At 43.5% G+C, this 14,363-nt stretch overlaps 1 long non-coding RNA gene across 1 annotated transcript in view; it reads left to right on the top strand.

Annotated features, from left to right (window-relative positions):
- Window positions 1–7,684: 7,684 nt before the first annotated feature.
- Window positions 7,685–14,363, top strand: part of LOC117877451 — an 11,481-nt gene continuing 4,802 nt past the window's right edge. Inside the window, exon 1 of the long non-coding RNA XR_004645715.1 lies at window positions 7,685–7,825. This is a non-coding gene — a long non-coding RNA (uncharacterized LOC117877451). The remainder of the gene's footprint in view (window positions 7,826–14,363) is intronic.

Raw genomic sequence — 14,363 nt, 5'->3', positions numbered from 1 at the left:
GGTTCCTTCTGCATGCAAAGAGATACAGGACTGTATATACGTTCCTTGCAAATACACACTATTACATCAAAGAAAATAATTGCAACTTCAAACGAACATCTATAGGCCTGAACTTTGACTAGCCGCTTAGGTGTTGCCCCTTTTTAACCCTAAAGAAGGGGTAGTCAATAGGTGGACTGTGGCCCAAATCCTGACCACGAGGTGCTTTTGAATGGACGCTGAAATTTTTTTATTTACATATTTAGTAGCACCATTATTGTTGTTGGATTTTTTATTATTATTTTCTCTGGAGTTTGGCCCTTGACTATACCGTGACCAAGAAATTTGGACCTTGACAAAAAATAATCGATTACCCCTGCTTTAGAGCAATCTTGAGGTGGTGGTGTGTGTCTCACACATACACGTATTAATTCTTCAACAACTAGCTGCTTTTACTCATATTCTAGGAATCAAATATATCAATGATCATTTAGCTGATTACTAATTTTTTTCTTAAAGCATTTAGGTCACTGTCTTTGCAATAAACATAGTACTGTCCCAAACATGTTATACCAAGCTTGATCTTTCTTGTGTGGTGGGTATCAAACTGCATTCTAGCCATGCTAAGGAACAACATCTATCCCAGAGTTAAACCTTGCTCTCTTAACTTGGCTATAACATGATTTGGACTGCTCTAAACCAGCAATACCAAAATGTGTTTTATGGCCTTGTCTAAACTTGTAAATGTTCTATCCATAACTCATCAGTGCAGCTCCTTCACTGGTAGCAGTAGTGGGAGCGGTAGTGTACACAGAGCTCAAGCATTTTTACCATTTTGATATCCAGCCCTTAGAGCCACCAGCTTCTTGTCTACACTAGAACTCCCACTGTAGATACCAAAATGGCAATCCACTGACTCTATGGGCCCCAATTACCCATCTACAATATAATTATTTCAGGCACTCTCTTACTTGCTTTGGGTCTGATCCAACTTACCTTGAAGTCAATGGGACTTTTTCCATTGACTTCTATGGGAGTGGGATCAGGTCTTTCATTATTATAAATTATACAGTGCCATAAGTATACACGGCACTTGGTAAAGCGCAAAGACACGTCCCTGCCCAGGATGTTTACAATCTAAATTAGTTAATGCACTTAATAAGTTTGTACAGTACTTTGAGGATATAAAATGCTTTAAATGCTAGGTATTATTAGACAGACACAATGCAAACAATTAAAGATGAGACATGATGGTGAAACAAATAATCAGCTTTGTATCCACAACTGTGGCCACCAGCTGAATCCTAGGTATTTAATATGTCATGGGCCTTCGCTTGATAGGCAGGTATCTTTCTTTCCTTATGCAGCTCTTGAGCTACAAGTACTATACTATACTAGCTAGGAGTATTTAAGATCCCTGTAGTCATGGGAAGTGCCACTTTGACAGCTGCATAGCTACTGCCAAATAGGCTAACAACAAGCCATTCTCATAGGGCAATCTTCTGCAGTCTACCAAAAGGCGAACTCTAGCTGTAAGTAGCAAATTCTACTCTGTACACAGCCCAATCGTGTCCAAGATGTGTGCTGGGGGGTTTCACAGGGGATGGGGAAAGAATCTTCACCCATGGACCCCAGGCTGTAAACCAGCAATGGTGCAACTCTATGACTGCTTCTGTAGCCCAGGGCCCACCTACAGGTCCTGCACAGCAGAACAGCATAAGTTTCACTAGACACACACCCTTCGATGCCTGTGGAATTTGCGATGGTGAGATTAGACCCAGGGTAGAATGGAATTGCCCCAGTCTACTCTCAAGGCTATTGACAGCAATGTAAATCTCCTATGAGTGGTGGAGGACTTCAGTGCTGTCCTTTAATCTCAGTGGTTGGGTCTGTTCTCTAATGCAGGGGTTCTCAACCTTTTTCTTAGGCCCCTCCCCAACATGCTATTAACTCCATGGTGCACCTGTGCCACAACTGGTTTTCTGCATATAAAAGAGCTGGCGTTAGGAGGTAGCAAGCAGGCCAGTTGCCCGGGGCCCCCGTGAAGCTAAATTCAGCTTCAGCCTCAGGTGGTGGGTGCTCAGGACTCCAGACTTCCGCCCTATGTGGTGGGGCTTTGGCTTTCTGCCCTGGGCCCCAGTGAGTCTAACACTGGCCCTGCTTGGTAGACCCCCTGAAACCTGCTTGCAGTCCCCTAGGGGGCTCTGGACCCTTAGTTCTCTGTGCAGGAGGAAGGGTGTGGGAGAGAGGAGGAACAGGTGAGATTATCCACCTTTGGGCTTCTCTGCAGGAGCACACAGGGAATGAGGAGAATTAGAGATGATTGGGGGGGGGGAGGGAGAGGGGGGAATTAAATCCACTAACATTTTTAAATAAAATGTCTCTTCCACCCCCCCAAAAAATGTGTGGGCTTTTCCAACCAGCTATGCCCTCCTCTGAAATGCTGTCTTCTGGCCTTTAGAATGAGCAGCAACTGATCCACATGACATCCCTCACCCCTTTCACTACCTCCCAACTCAGCACAGCACAGAGCAAGGGAGAGGCAGAAAAAAAGATATGCAGACTAGACTATGCTCTGGGCACTGAGGTAAAGGTGGGAACTTGGGGAAGTGTTTGGGAAAGAAACCAAGAGGGCAGAAAACAAGGCTGCCCGGGGGGGGGGGCAAGTGGGGCAATTTGCCCTGGGCCCCACAGGGGCCCCCACGAGAATATAGTATTCTATAGTATTGCAACTTTTTTTTTTTTTATGGAAGGGGCCCCTGAAATTGCTTTGCCCCAGGCCCGCTGAATCCTCTGGGTGGCCCTGGCAGTAAATCAGGAAGTGCTGGGAAGAGAAGAAGATGGCTCTGCCCCTGAATTCTTCTCTTCCTCTTGTGTTTAAACAGTAGTTGGCTCCTGGAGTTAACCAAACCTTGAATAATGGAGGCATTGATGGTCCACCCTTCCCCTATACCTCCTGTATTCCAGCTGTGACACCCCGGACAATCATCTTCTCCATTCAGCAAGTCCCCTCCAATCATATATTTAGACTCGAACACTGGTTTTAAACAAAACAAAAAATGAGGGGTCAGATACTGTACAAAAGTGATGCTGCCCCCTTCCTCTCAAAGAAAGGCTGTGTTAAAACAGCGGATTATGTGGTAATTTCTCTACTTCTTTGCTTCATTCTTCAGGCCTTTACATTCAAAATTTCTTGTAGGCAAGAAAAGTAAGATTGGCACTCAGAAGACAGCCTGCTGGGACCTCTTGTTCTGGCATTTAGGCTGTTGTTTGTATTGGCATCATGGATATATTTAGAAAATAGTCATCTGTTATATTTTGCATAGGAACAGCTCTGATATTTTAAGAAACATCTGATGTTCTGCATCATACGGTCTCATATTTACTCATTCAAATTCTCATCATATTACATGGCTTCCTATTTCAATAGCTATTTAGGGCCAGATTCTGCCGCCCTTAATCACGGTGGGGCAGATTCTCTGTTGGCGTTGATTTCAATGGTATATGGTCATTTATACCGGCTGAGGATCTGCCTCATGGACCAGTATGTAACTCGGTGAACGACTCAGTTGATTTCAGTGGAACTTTCTGCAGAGTACGGTACTGTTAAACATGAGTGAGGCTAACAGAATCTGGCCCTGAAGAATATAGTGCTATACTTTAGGGAATATTGTACTCTATATAGGTTCTTCTATGGCACTTATCACCATAGTATTTGCACCTTCCACTAGTTCATTAAGTGATGTGACTAATGCGTCACGCGTTTGTTTTCTCATCCTCTCCTCAGCAGGAGAAGCATGTGCAATGGAGTGTTTTGTTTTGGAATTTTTTTTAACTAGTATTATACACATGCACACACACAGGTTGCTATGTTTATATTAGAGAAGGCAAGGTCATGGAAATGCAGCTTGCACTTACAGCAGAAGGTGGTGAAGTTTGTGACAGTCCTTAGTTCCTGGGGGAGTTCATGCCACAGTCTTGGGGGCTGGGCCCCAAGAAAACTTTGTCCTGCACTGCTGAGTTTTATCCACAGAAAGTTTCATTACTACCATGGACTGAAATACAATACTTTGACTTTGATATATTTGCATTACCACATACTAGTTCACTACAAATAAAGTTCACTACATAGTTTGGCACTGTGCTTCTGTATTTACTCAGGTGCAGTCCGGAAATGAAATCCGAATGCTGTAACAGGTCAGAGTTAAGATGTGTAAGAAAGCTGCGGGAAGCCTATACATATTACATCCAGCTTCTACCAGTGCTATTAGTCCTTCATTTTCATGAGAATTAAGAAGATCCCTTACAGTTGTAACTTAAAGCAAACACTGAACCCAGATCTACAGAAGCACACTGCACTTTGCCATTGACCCCTATAAAAAGGAATTTTTATTTAGCTTAGACTGTTTATTTGGCTTTAGACAGACTTTTTTGGGGGTTCTTTTAGGCTCTCTGAAGGATGATGCAGCATTTGGATATCAAAGAGAATCTTAAGGGCTGTGTGGATGCACAAAAGCACTACAAATCCTTGTGAAATTGAGGATTGGAAGTGGGAAAACATTGGGAGCAAATGTAATGTTAAAAGTATTTTCCAGAGGGTACTGGTGGGAGGAGGTTCTCACACGCTTACTACTTCAAGGCCTATCTAATAATTGGATCGTAGCTTCATTTTTCTCAAGCTCTGCAAATGCTGTAAGCAATATTGACATCTAGTGGGAAAATGTATTATTCAAGCTCTTCAGGGCATTTATAAAACTTACAAGTTTCCCAAATCAACTCTGGGCATTTCTGGCAGTGAATAAGCTCCTGGGAGGAGTTATGCCTAGTAGGAAATGCCATGTGACAACATTGTACCTGTTATTGTAAAGGGAACATAGTAAAGAGCACTCTGAGAACATTTTGTCTCTTTGTGAATTTGTGTGCAACACGGATTAGCATGAGTTTCTTTGCATAGTAAGCCAGGCACTTCTAAAGTATTTACATCTGGTGTATTGACCGATCAGATTACTGGAACAGTTCCATGGGTGGTGGTTGTATTTTAGACACAGGAGTCTAACTTCACGGTTGCAATATTCAAATTGAAATGCTAAACCTACAAAAGACAAGAAGATTGTCATTTGGCTTCACTCTGTGCATTGATAGCTATGTACTATTATGGTTCTTTTATTATGTTATAGTATGTCACATTTCCTAATGTGACATACGATATGAAACATCCTCAGTAATTGTATCTGAAAAAGCTGTATTTTTAGTCTTGAAATTTAATAGTTTTGTAATGATTTGTTTCAAATGGAAACATTTACCAATCATTTACCTAAGAGTAATGTAGATGAAGGTTGACTGCATCAGATACTTTAATTTGCTTAATTTCTATTCTGCCTAATTAAAGATTTCTTTTTTAAAATATATCCAAGTCGATTACTTTTAAGAGTTTACAAAACCTAACCTACTGGCATCTGTTCAGTTTTTAACAAAGCACTAATTTACCCCCATTTATCACTTTTCTTTTTACAGAGATGAAAACAGAGATTGTTGCATTATATTGATTCATTGGATAACAGAATCCGTTACATTCATAAGCTTGGGCTTGAAAGTATCCTTTTGAATTTACTAATTCAATACCAAATGATTGTTCAGGACTAACAACTATGCAAGATATGATATATATATATATATATATAAAAATATAACACACACACACACACCCCTCATGTTTTCTAGGCTGGCAGGGACTGACTGTTCCGACTAGGTAACACAGCCTTTCCCTGTGTGAAGGAGTCTTGTATTTCGCAATGTTCTTTTCAGCTGATGAAGCAAAAGTATGGACTCTGAAAAGATTCCTAGCCAACCCTCCTCAGTTGAAAAGGCAGGGACTGTATTGCTGGGAATGAATGTGATCAACATATAGAGGGAAAGGGGAGAAAGGAAGAGGATCCACAGAAATGCATAAAGCAAAACAGTGAGCAGGTAGTTCTCATAAAGATTTCCACTGGGATGTCTTCTTTCAGGAGCAAATTATTTGGTTATATTCATCAGCAGTTCCCCGACTGTCACAGGTTCTTGCACTGGGTACAGGAGTGATATAGTGATTTTGCTAATTATATTTTTCGTCTTATTTTCGCCTTCCTATATTTGTAGACTGATATAGCTATATCTAGACAAATAACTTGAAACACACTGCAGAAAAGCAAGGGTCAGGTGGTAGAAAAGGACAAGGAAAGACCTCTCTCAGGAACTAGTACTATTTCTTTGTTGTGCAGTACAGAGGCAGCGCTAATAAGGGGGCAAACCTGAATGGTGCTGAAAGTAATGCATACCACTCAGGTGGGGTATGTCTGTCTGCAGGGTGGCATTTTCATGCCTTATGTGCTCCTTTAGCTCCCTACATATCAGATTGTCATGGATCCTCAGGATCGGTGCTATGGCCCCAGCTTTGGAACGGTCTTTAGGAGGAATCCTTACAGTGTGCCAGACCCCAAAGGGTCTTGCTCTTCCTCCAGGGTAAGCCATGTGGACCTCTGGGCTTGCAGGCGTCCTGCTAACAATGCAGCATATTGGGGAAACTGAGGCACACATCAGCCTCACATAAATATTACAAAAAATTCCCACTTTGTCACACAGCTGTATCTCGCTGAAATGACATTCACTGAACTGCCTTCCTTAGGAAGGGATGCTTTGCAATACAAATCAGCTAGTGAAATGAATAATGGGAACTCAGAAGAGTGTGCCAACTGGCTATAGGCAGTGAAGGTGATCCCAGCTGTGACACAGAACAATGGAAGATCTCTGACATTCCAGACACACTCTGTCTGTTCATCCATTCATTCCCTGCTTTCAAATAAGCTTCAGTGAGCATGCTGGGACTTGTCTTACTGTTAATGTACAGCAACAAATCTATTTATAATGATATTGTACTCTTATTCACATGGGGGAAAAAAAGCTGTAAGATGCTGCCACATAATTTTTGTGTGTGCAGACCGTGTCTTCGTGCTCAGGGCAGCCTGCAGGCAGATAACCCAGAGAAATACTGATTGTAAAAGTCTTTCTCTAATCTAGTCTCTCTCCCCTTTTCCAGTAATTTCATGGCTCAATTGACAAACTCGGGCACTATCCTTGCTTCCCACATACTGTGACCTGCATACACAGATAACAGAATGCATTACTGAGATTAAAAAAAATCTCCAATTCCATATTCTGGGGTCATATTACAGTTACTTACCAACACTATATTGTCCATGCCTGCTTAGTGTGGCTTTCAAGCACAGATCACAATGAATTAAATATAATATCCAGCAAAATCTAAACTATTAATTTGAGTGCCAGTAGTGTGCTAACTGCTATACAGAGCATCACTGTACAGAACAGGGAGGGAGACCTGATGCTTGCCTGGAGGAGCTTCCAACATATAGGCCAGATTACTCATGCCACCTTTACTCATGGTTTGTAGTAATTTACTATGAGGCAGACTTATACCCTTATGTTGGCTTAGTAGCATGTTACTCCATAAGTAGACACATTGATTTTAGACAACTTGCTTTTGACTTTTTAAAAACATGTACTATAGCCCAACCAGAAATTATGGGCCCGATGCAATGATTACGGGGTAAAATTATATGGCCTGTGTTTAGGGTTGCCAATTTTGGTTGGACATATTCCTGGAGGTTTCATCACATGACAATCTTTAATTAAAGATTAATTCTTTAATTCCTGGAGACTCCAGGACAATCCTGGAGACTTGGCAACCCTACGCAGGAAATCAACTTAGATTACCATAATGGTCCCATGTGGCCTTAACATCTATTACTTCAAGATGAGTATTTGTGGAATAAGGTACTACTCAGCATGAGTAAGTATATCAGAATCTTGCCCGGTATTAAACAATGAAAAGCAGACCAAATGCCCAGGGTGACCAAAGGATGGATTTAACAGAGTATCATAGGGTTTTCTGTCTTAAATAAATAGGCATATGGCAAATCTTAGCTGGGTGAATAAAAGGGAATATTTGTGGAGACAGTATGTTATAAGAAGGAATCTGAAAGAGGAGGATGCTTAGTGCACCATGGGAGGGGGACATTTCAGGCACAGAGGGCTTCCTTAGACTTGTGCTGACCAAGGTTGGGCATTTTATAAGAATGTTTTCTTGTGAGATTTCCAGTATGTCAGTTTACAGTCAGAGGAAAAGAAGGAATGCAAAGCCATGTTAAGTCATCTGAGCATTGCAAAGGCTTTGTATTCACATCTGGAACTGGCTGAAGGATCAGGGGGCTGTTCTTATTTTCTAAACTATTTTACCCATCCCTTCTGTACATCAAAGAGCTTTGACAGCTGTCTAAATGAATGCTTCCCTGACAGCTAGCTGGGAGGGGAAGAGTCTGTGTTTATGTAAATACAGTTTGCTCCTGCTCTGTTTACATATCATTTACAGCTGTGTCAGAGGATCAACTTTGGCTGGTGTTGGGCACAAATGACCTTAGTACTGAATGCAGGGGTAGTGAAATATGGTTACCAATGTTGTAATTATTGTAGCAATACAGGAAAGCAGGACTGTGCTTAACCTGTCCCAAATGAGGGGGAGCACCCTCAGTTGAAAGAATGTCATTAAGCAGGGGCTTGAATGTCCGAGCCCTGTGAAAGGGAAGGGAGGGACAGGGACTAGGACTAGGACTAGGACTTGACCCAAATCCTGGTCAGGAGGGCACTCACTCACCTGTTTTCTAAGTGTTCAAAGAATAGAGCTAAATAAGCTTCATTAGGAGCCTCTTTTGTTATTTTAATTGCTTAATCAGAGCTGAAACCAGTTGTGGTAGGACTGTATTTCTGCCCTGCCTGCTAAGAGCTAAAAACACAGAGAGACTGATGTGCATAAATCACAGCAGAGGCAGAAGGTGAGGAGTGGCCAGCAGGGCAGTGGTGGGGAGGCACAACGAGTAGGGCAGCAGGAGGGGCACGGCGAGAGCAGGGAGCAGCTAGTGGAGCGAGTAAGATGCCTCTTTACCCCCCCCCCCACCCAGGTGGGAGGTGAACTCTGGAGATGCACCTCTGAACTCTGGGTCTGCACTGACCAAGGACAGCAACTGTGAGTGGGGTGCAGAGAAGGGTCGGACACGTGAAAAGGACTTTTGGATGCTGGACTTAAGAACCTGAGAGGAAAAGGGCACTGCCCAACTTACTTGGGGGTGGGTCTTTTACTCTTGGTTTATGTTTATGAATCCTGTTTGTGGTGTTTTCCCAAATTAACTCTGAGTTACTTCCCTCCTTTTTATTAAAAGTTTTGTTTTCTACACTCGAACTCTGTGCTTGGGAGTGGGGAAGTACGGGGAAGTGGGATTTAGACTGACTGGGGCCCAGGGCAGAAAGCCAAACACTGGTCCTACTTAGTGGACCTCCTGAAACCTGTTTGTGGCCCTCAAGGGGGCCCCGGATCTCTGGTTGAGAACAGCTGATGTAGTACACCTCCTCCTCCCCCCTAGCATGCCTCAGCTTCCCAAGAAGCATAATTAACCTCTAGGGCTCATGATAAAATGTTCAAAAACACATAACTGACTTAGGAGCCTAAGTCCTATTTTTAAAAGTGATGTAGGCAGTGGTGTAGTTGCGTTGATCCCAGGATATAGCACAGACTAGGTGGGTGAGATAGTATCTTTTATTGGACAACTTCAGTGGGTGGAAGGTACATGCTTTCGAGCTTCAGAGCTCTCCACAGGTTCAGGAGAGCAGGTAAAAGGCAGGTCACTCTCATCTGCCAGGTGCCTATACAGGATGGCACTCAGTCTGTGCCCAACAGGAGGATGCAAAGAAAGCGGCGGGTCCCCTGCTCCCCCTCTATGGCACATTGAGGCCAGCACATAAATGGGGTGATGGCTGGGGAGAGTCATGGCAATTGGGTGGGGGTGGGCATTGCTGGAGTTACAAAAGTGCCTACAGCCCTGTTTATGGATCAGAGCAGAAGAGGTACCAGTCCAAGCTGGCTGGCTTGCCCAGTGCCTCCAGGGTCCCAGGACACTGGGAAGGGAAGCAATAAACTCAGCTGGGAGAAGCAGAGCACTCAGGGATGCAACTCAGCATGGAGCTGGCTCCAGTTTCTAGGTGCCCAAAGGAGAAACCAGGCCACAGTGACCTGCCTCCCCAGCCCCACCCAATGACTGTGACTCTCTTCCCCAGGCATCACCCTTTTTATGTGCTGCTCTGCCCCAGCATTTTAAGTGTAAACAAACCCTTAGGCTCTTAAGTCTTTTAGGCACTTCTGAAACTGTCACTCCTACATGCTACAACGCTAGCACTGTACCATCCCTCCATGAGCCTCAAAACCGGCAATTCTGAAATGCCCATTCTAACAAAACAACTAAAAATCAGACACTTGCACTTTCAACTGAATTATCCTGGTGCATCCCTGTCATGACTTATGCACAGGGATGGAGTAAAGCTGCAAGTTGTGAGGAACTGTTGCCGTTTCTAAACTGCACCATCACTGTTCTGAACATTAGCTTAAGAGGAACCAAAATAACAGATCAATGGTTTACAACTTATTTTCATGGGTAGGCCCCTACAAAATTTCAAACAGAGGTGTGGACCCCTTTGGAAATTCAGTCTGTAGTCTGACATCCTACCATAGAAGTCTTAGACTGAAAACTGTCTGAACAGAATTCAACTATAAATGTTGCACATCCTCGGCATGGCATTTGATGCAGCAACGACAACATTTCCCGGTTTTGACCTCTAGGTGGAGGTATTCACGTACTTTTGATTGATCAGAGAAATGGAATGCCTGTTCTGGGATCTGAAACTATTTTCATAGTTACCTTTTGCAGACCCCTTAAACATAGTCTGCAGACCCTCAGGGGTCTGTGGAGCACAGGTTGAAAACCACTGTAATAGACAATAGAAGAAATTCATGAACTCACTGTTTCCAATAAAGAATGGCCTCTTTTTTTCGCTCCTTTTCTGAAGGCATTTGCATTAAGACATTTCTTTGTTTGACCATTTTTACTCTTATCTCAGAGCACATAGACTGGAGCAAGAGCTCCACACAATCCTGTGCACAACCTTCAACTGTTGTCTGCTGCACAATTCTGGAATCTTCTTCCCAAGTCCCTATGACATCTGTGCCTGACTTCACACAGCCCATTCTGAGCTTCTCCTAGTACAGTGGTGATTGTGTATCTGCCTTCTTAGGTGTTTGTAAATCACCTATTACCATGGTAGCTAAGTGCTGCACAACAATGAAAGATAGCAATGAGCCCAAAGGACAACAGTCTCACAGCTTCCCTTTGGTCACAGTGCGCACGTGCAGGGTGTTTTTTTGGGTTTGGGTGGGGGGCTGGGTGTTTGGCTGTTTGTTCTTTTCTTCTTGCTTTCTATTCCCTCACCCTGACCTCCCAAACTCCTCACTTCTGTGTTGGCCCTGGGGTGATGGCACTACTTCTCAAAGAAGTGGATCTTGTATTCAGACCTGAATACGGCAGGTTTACTCCTATCTTCTCTGGCAAAGTTACAGGGGGGAAAATGAAGGCAGAAATCTGGCCCAAGGTTCCCATAACTTGATTTATGTTGCAATTTAGCTCCGCCTTAGATTCATAAGATTGTCATAAAGTTTTACCAGCTCAGGCATAAAGTGTGCTCACCAGCTGTGTAATATGATGATAAATGATGATGATGCAGAAACAAATATTTTACTCTCCAGTCAAAAAAATTACTCACCTTAAGCACACAGAATTTTGAAAGCCTTTTGGTATACGTGCATGGTCACATCGTGGTTCAGTCCTGTTCTCATAATGGACCCTAATCTGTTGTGACTGGATCCAAGCACTGAATCCACCTTCCTGCCAAGCTCTTGGGTCTGGGTAGTGGCTGATCATTGTACCTAGTTCTGGGTTTCTCTGGTGCAGTCCCCCTGTCTACACCCTTCTTGAGAACTGGGACCCCACAGTCTGGGTGCCTCCACCTTCCAGAGCCCCCCAGGTTCTTAGACACATTCTCCCCAAAGACCACCCTGCTGTGGGAGCTCTGGTTTCTATTTAATCCCTTCAGGGACAATGTGGTGGTAAAGCAAAGAAACTCAAGCTTAGCAAAGGGATTTCTTACACACACGCACACACTACTCTTAAAAAACACAAAAGGAATTACAGATCCAGGGGAAATAAACTCCTGAACAAATCCCCCTCACTCTGATCTCACTCTTGGGGTTCATCTGTGTCTTTAGATCAGGCAAAGTCCCTTCTGCCTCCACTACTGCCCCTGGATCCTGTGCCAGTGATGGAATGGTCTCCGTCTGGGGGTTAGGAAGAGCCTCTACCTTTTAAAACAGACTCTGTCCCTCTTTGGCCAGGGGAGAAACTGCAGCTGACCCAGCTATGTGCTCAACTTGGGGAAGGTGGGGAATTCCAGCCACCTCCCTTCTCCCCAGACAGGTTTCTGAGTACAGAATCTATTCAAAGTCAATGGCGCTGCTGGTGGTAACCCCATTGTTTCACCAAGGGAAAGCCATTCAGTGCAGATAGCCCTTGGTGGCTGTGTCACAGCTTTCCAGACACAGCTTCCTCACTACGTGTCAGGTTCCTGCTACAAAACCAATGAATTAATCCACAGTGATGGTTACAATTACAAATAGTGTTCACAAACCCAAATGGAATTCATACCTGGACACAGACATAACCTCAAACTGTCACATCTCTCCCCCATCGAAGATGAACTGATCCACTCCCAGCATAACAGGGTCCCCCAATCTCCTACCCACTGGGGGTTTTGTCTGCCTGCCATTACCCTCTTGTCATTCTTTTCCCCAAGCCAGGTGTTCTCTGTGCAGCCCCTTCCCTTCATGCCATGGTCTCTGTCTGTCCCTCTTCTCCCCATTTTCACCCTCACCTAGGGTGACCAGATGTCCCAATTTTATAGGGACAGCCCCAATATTTGGGGCTTTTTCTTATATAGACGCCTATTTACCCCCCCCATCCTCTATCCTGATTTTTCACACTTCCTCTCTGGCCCCCCTACCCTCATCCCTATGCTAGGGGCTCTGTGTAATCCCTTTCCCAATTCCGGGATATCCCATTTCCACCCCTCCATGCCAGGGGCTATGTGCACCTCTATTTCCTCCTTTCCCCAAAATTTCCCCTTCTCCCCCAAATACTATATTTTGTCTAGGAGATAAGCCATTCAGAGTGCTAATATTATACCTGCTCATCTTCCAATAGAGTTTATTATCATACTGCAAGATGTTATCCAATGTCATCAACCAGTAACTTGATCTATAGACAATTGCAGAGATGCATGAAGCTGTGACTATGCTAAACAGATGCAAGGGGCTCTGTGTCTCCTTCATTTTCCCTCTTTGGGGTTTTCAATTTCCCCCCAATCAATAGGATTCTGGCCACTGTTACCTAGAAAATTCTCTGAAACTTTGGAATTAATCAGATGCAACATTCAAAAATTATCATGTTATATACAAACTGACAGAGAAATGCCATTTTTGTAGGGAGACTGACTACTCAGTACAAGAAAAATACGCTTACTTTACAGAACTGCAGACTGAGAACTTGCTACTTTATTTAACTCCATCACAACAGAGTAGGATGGAAACTTCCTTTAACTAAAACAGAAAACAAGAGAGGGGTAGAGCATACTCTGAATAACCCTATTAACCCTATCATGACCACTTTACTACAGACATCAAATGAGTGGATGGCTTTGCAAAGGGCCAGTAAATAGACAAGAAAAGCATACCCCCAATGCTCTTCAAGCATGGCGAGTGTCAGGTACCAAAAAATGGTCCTGTCCCTTTAAAAACAGGACATATAGTCATCCTACTAATAGGCATCACAACAGAGATGAGTCTTCAGGAGAGACTTGAAAGTGAAGAGTGAAAGAGCCTTAAAGGGAAACTCAGGGATTTCCACTGATTTTCTGAATTCCATCTCTCACTTTCTTGATTTCATTTTTGCACACTTTATAACAGGAAAAAAAAAAGAGAGGGTAAAGTCAGCACATTTTCACTAGATCGAACAAGTGGAGTGCTCTCCTTTCATGCACATTTAGGGGAGCAGAGAAATTACAAATTCAATTCTTACTCCTGCAAAGCAGAGTGCAGTGATATGTAGGATTTTAATTTAGGCCTCGATCCTGCAAACACTTATCATGCACCTCACTTCATGCATGTTAGGCAAGGTTTCAGATGAAGGGGAAAGTCAGTCAGCTGTGAGAAGACTGGAAGATTCCAATCCTGGCAAATAGTGAAGAGAATGACGGCTGGTCTTGATCATCTGTTTAATGGCTATGTATTTAAAGAGTGTACTCTCAGGGCCAGATCCTCAGCTGGTATAAATTAGCATTGTTCCATTGGACCCCAATGGACCCATGCAGATTTACACCAACTAAAGACCCGAACCTGA

The sequence above is a fragment of the Trachemys scripta genome, chromosome 4 (genome assembly GCF_013100865.1).
Source record: "Trachemys scripta elegans isolate TJP31775 chromosome 4, CAS_Tse_1.0, whole genome shotgun sequence".
Lineage (NCBI taxonomy): Eukaryota > Metazoa > Chordata > Testudines > Emydidae > Trachemys > Trachemys scripta.
The sequence above is the reverse complement of the archived record's forward strand: the minus strand, read 5'-3'. Positions and strand labels throughout refer to the sequence as shown.